Here is a 5035-nt window from a genome sequence, read left to right on the forward strand (position 1 = left end):
GGCCGCCAGCTCGGACCCAGCACAGACACAGGGGACACGGGGGGCACAGGGGGAAAAACAAGAGGTGAAAAAGGCAGCCAAGGGGGAACAGAGGTAAAAATGCAGCCTAGGCCTACACAAGCATCAGTCCATCCATCTGCATCAATTCACAGACCATCACAGAGCGTTTGTTTGGTGATTTCAGGGCACGGTTGCCACGTGGTCGTGGTGACATCACAAGGTTCCCTTGGAGCATGGAAGGCCTCAGGGGTGTCAGAGCAACTCTTCAGCTTGCCCAGTGCAGGAGTGTCCTCCTGTGCTCGAGGCTTTTGTTAGTGGGCACCTGCACACTGACAGGAGACTTGGTTTTTTTTCCTGTGTTTGCGCAGTTTGCAAACTTGCACAGCAGTTGCCACAATGATTGGGCAACTCACTGCTGCAGTTTGCACTGCTTATACCATTGGATATTCAACCTATTTCCTGACCTGGCACATACGTAGAGGTTCTCCCTGAGTGTCACCTAACCTGGTTTTTGTAAGTCTTCCTGCTCTTTCTTAGTGACTGAGTTGATTTGCAAACAGAAAGACCATTTGGATGCCACTTGGGTAAAACTCCTCCTGTCAACACGTTCATCTCAAAAGAGGATGTCTGTAGCCAGGGCTCTGTGGGCAGCATTTGCAGGGGAACCTGCAGGGGTTGTGTTCCCTCCGTGGGAGAGTCTTTGGCAGCAGAGTCTGTTTTTTCTTCCCTTTGCTGGGTCAAGCAGCACAACTTTGAAAATGTAGCGTGGGAAACCTTCTTGGAAGATCTTCTAAAAATGCTGTAGTTGTCTCCAGTCTTCTCAAAATATCTGCTTCATTTTCCCTTGCCCACTGCAGGTCACCTGAGCTGGGTATTCAGAGGTGTGGATCCTGAGGTGAGTGAGAAAGGCACATTTGATGTTCCTAGTCTTTAAGAATTGTGCAGCAAGCTGTGAGCTTGGCCTGTGGCGGTAGAGTGTGGAGGACCAGCTTATTTTCCAAGAGGAAAATCCGTTTCCCCGTCTGCAGCAGCAAGAGCAAAGGCATCGCTGACTATTTCCTAATTTTCCATTTCCTAATTTTCCATTCCAAGCTTTAAAAGAACTAAAAGCCCAGTTTGCAGAGAGAATGTTGCTTCCTGATAGTAGCCAGGGGGGAATAGCTAATTCAGAGCGATTTGCAGTACACTTGAATCAGCCCATTAGAGTTTAGTCTGAGTGACTTAGAATCCCATTGCTATCAGAGTTGATGATTTGTGCTTAGTAGAGCTGGTTCTCTAGCTGAAGAGATAGAAGGTTCTAAGTGAGAGGTAATGGCCTGTGTCTCACATTCCTGTCTGTCCACAGAGCACAGAAGCAAGAGCAGACTCTCCTCTTGCTCCCTATGCTCCTGGAGAAGCCATAGAGGAGCAAAATGACCACCAGGCTCCAGCTGTGGTCACACCATAGCCTGAACTTTCCCAGACACTAAGAGCCACTTCTGGAGGGTGCTGTCTTTAGTGCAAGGCAGAGCTGCAAGTTTCTGAGCAGCCAGCTCTTGCAGTTGGTGGCTGAGGATGCTGAGTGCTGGAGTTCTGCCAGGACCCAACAATTCCCCTCAGCCAGTGACACCTGGAGAATGGGCTTTGAGCTGTAATGTTTAGGCCCCAACTTGCTGGGATTCTGATAGGGGCCAGCCTGAAGCAGGAAGGCTCCCTGTCTGCAGAGGAGGGAGCATGTCAAAGACACTGTGCTCAGCCTTGTTGGATACCTAGGGGACACTGTGGTCTGGGAACACCTGTCCCTCCCCACAGACTTGCCAAGGAGCTACAGGCACATAAAAATGTTGATCTGACAACTCAAATTCTTTGGCGTGGTTTGTCCCTGTGAGCTTCTTGGCTGTGCTTACCTTGGAGCATTTCAGAGACACACTGGGGACGTGGAGTTGCTGCTTGAAGTCAGGGATTTTGGGGCCTTTGTTGCCAGGTTGTTCTTTTGCCTCTTCAGGCGGAGCAGTCAGTAGCAGAGCTGACAGGCGCTTGGACTCCAGCTGTCTTTTGGCTTTTAATAAGCTACTAAGAGATAGTGTCCATGAATGCGTGGGGAGGCACTCTTCTCTGGTGCGGCAAAAGACACATTCCCTGTCAGCTTCCTAAGAGGCTGTTGGAGCTTCAGCCCCAGATGGAGCCTGATTATGCTGCTAGTGTCACTGTGGAATCCGTGCCTCTCCACGGGCACAGAATGACCCAGGAGAGCAGCAGCACAGTGCTTTGTGAATGTGTGAGCCCAGCAGTCTTGGAATCTTGGCCCACAAATGTTGTATGGGAAGTTGAACGTCATCTTCTCTTGCTTTCTGTGTAGGTCTCTCTGTTATAAATAAAGTTGCCTTTCGTGGCTGGGGGGATGAATTGTTGATAAGATTGATATGGCGGGGTTGGTATGAATTGTTGATTTAATATAGTGAGTTGTTGATTGAATGAGTTGCAGAGCAGTGAGTTGTTGGGTTTGATGTGCTGTTACATGGGGGTGGATGGCCACTGGAGGGGGATTGGGAGAGTCTGATAAATTGACCAGGAGCACCTTCTAGAACACGGTATTATGAGGTGAGGACCAAAATCCGAACTGTAATTGGAAGACAAGCCAGCCAAAAAGATCCAGGGATTTCAGAATGATTGGTCAGGACTGCACCCCAGTATGGACCAACCAGCGGCCAGAAAAGAAGACTAATCAGAGTGTGGATTGAAAAAATCACTAATCCAGCAGCACAAGAGACTGTAAAAACTCCCAGCAGCCCAGCACCTGGGTGCTTCAGTAGAACACTGTTTCCAAAGGAGCACTCTGTGTGCACACAGCTATTTGTTACAGTGTCTCTGAATTGCCAAGTGGGCTTATTTTCCTAAGGCCTCATCTTCACTTGTTTTCAAATTTTAATAAACAGGCTTAAGAATCATCTTTGTTTCAGCCTGTCATTTTTAACACCACTCGAGAAAGAGCATGAGCAGAATACTTTATCAGAGATGCCATGCCAGCCATGCCAGATCAGGGAGAACTGTTTCCAGCCAAAGAATGGGAAAAGCAGCTGAGGTAGCAGGTGGAAGAGCCACAGGACAATGGCCAGGTAAGCCTGGCTGGGCAGGTGACAAACATGAAGAGAGGCATAAAATGGAGCTCTTGGGACTGAGGAGGCCAGGAGTAGCACAGGCACTGAAAGCACAGGGCCTTGTCATCTGCAGAGATCAGCACTGGGACAGCAGGGAAGCCAAGGAAGCCAATGGAAGCCAAGGTGCGCGGGGCAGCACAAATAAGTGGCTGAATGAATGTGATTTGGAGGCTGAAAGAGGAAAAGCTGAGCCTGATGGCAGCTCCCAGTCACTTGCTCTGCATTTGTGTGCACAGAACATGGAGGCAGAGGCACAAGCAGAGCTGCCCAAAGCTCCAAGTGACATGATGGCAGTGAGAAGGAAGAACAAGGAAGACATGACGAGAATTTGAGATCACTGGAATCTCCATCACCAGAGGCACTTTGGCAAGGCTCAACTGTGTCATTGCAAAATCACTTGCTCCAGGTGTGTTGTGGTCTTGTGCCACCAACTTCTAAAGTTACTGATTTTCTATGTCATTCTAAGTGGCCATCAAGAAAATCAATCTTCAAGGACTCAGCATGATGCAAGATATTCTTACTGAAATCACAGTCATGAAGATGAATACAAGTCCCCATATTGTGAATTATTTAGACAGGTGAGCAGTCATGGTCTCATCCCATGAAGGTTTGTTTACATACTAAAAGCATGCAAGGTTAAAAACCCACTTTGGAGACTGGCAGGAAAGAGAGCTGGTAATTATTGGTTAATTATTCTTTCTCTACTCATCTCCAATGGATGGGAAGAGAGTGTATTTTGTCTGCATGAGTCTTCCCTGGCTTTCAAACACATAGTTGAAAAATTGTTCAAAAACCTGCACCAACTCTACTATAGTAAGTCAATACCCTGTAAGCTCACTGCTTCCATGTTGTTACAGGCTTGATTTTTTAAGGTTTCTTCAATGTGATGAAGCATCCTAGAGAGGATTTCCCTTGGATTGTTGCCCCTCTTTTCCATGGCTGTTCATGCCAGGAACACTAGGTGCTTATTTCCAGAACTACCATGCAGGATAGGTTTTTCATCTTGGCTGTTACTGAACTGCATTTTTGCTTGCTGACCATCTAAAACACCTTCTTTTTCACTGATGTCTTGTTCTCCTTGAGCCTGCACAGACTGCAAACAATGCACAGCCTGGAGGGAATGTCTATTCCTTTCATTCTGTCCTTGTCACAAAGGAACCCAGAAAGAAGAATCAAGCAAAGAAACCAACGTAGCCATGACTGTTCATCTACATGGCCTTGTTTTCTTCTTTCAGCTCCCTTGTGCGTGAGGAACTCTGGCTGGTGATGGAGTTCATGGATGGAGGCACTCTCAACGATGAGGTTTGCATGTCAGAAGATCACATTGTGACTGTCAGTCGAGAGGTCAGGGATCCCAGCTGTGCTTCCCAGAGTTTGGGCAGGATTTTCTGGGAAAGGGGCTCAGAACAGGAGCGATTCCATGCGCCAGGCTTTGTTCCTGTGTTGCTGGAATGCTCTGGGCAAGCAAGAGAATCTCAAGGGAACTGCCTGCCAGTGCCCCTGCACTCACTGGACTCTGTTCCATTCCTCTTCTCTCCTGCTGATGCATTCTCACTCTGCCTCTTGTATTTGCTGTTCTCCATCTTGCCTCTCTAAACGTTTGCCTGCCTGCACTGCATTCCCTGCCTGTAAATGCAAAGGTGGGCGTGGCAGGATTTGAAATGAACAGCAAAGAAAAAAGAGACTCATTTCTCTCAGTCCTCAGCTGAAAAGGTTTGCAGTGCAACCAAAATGCTCTTTACTTCTGAGCACATTCACTGCAGCAGTCATCCTGGCTGGTTTGCAGCAAGCTCTTTCTCTCAATGGCCCTGTGTTCTGCCATTCTCCCCCCATTCCCCTGGAGAGGGAGTCTTGGAGAGCTCTTCCCTCTCTTGTGTGATGAAATCACATCACTGATT

This window comes from Zosterops lateralis (assembly GCF_965231275.1).
Source record: "Zosterops lateralis genome assembly, contig: HAP1_HAP1_SCAFFOLD_68, whole genome shotgun sequence".
In the NCBI taxonomy this organism is placed as follows: domain Eukaryota; kingdom Metazoa; phylum Chordata; class Aves; order Passeriformes; family Zosteropidae; genus Zosterops; species Zosterops lateralis.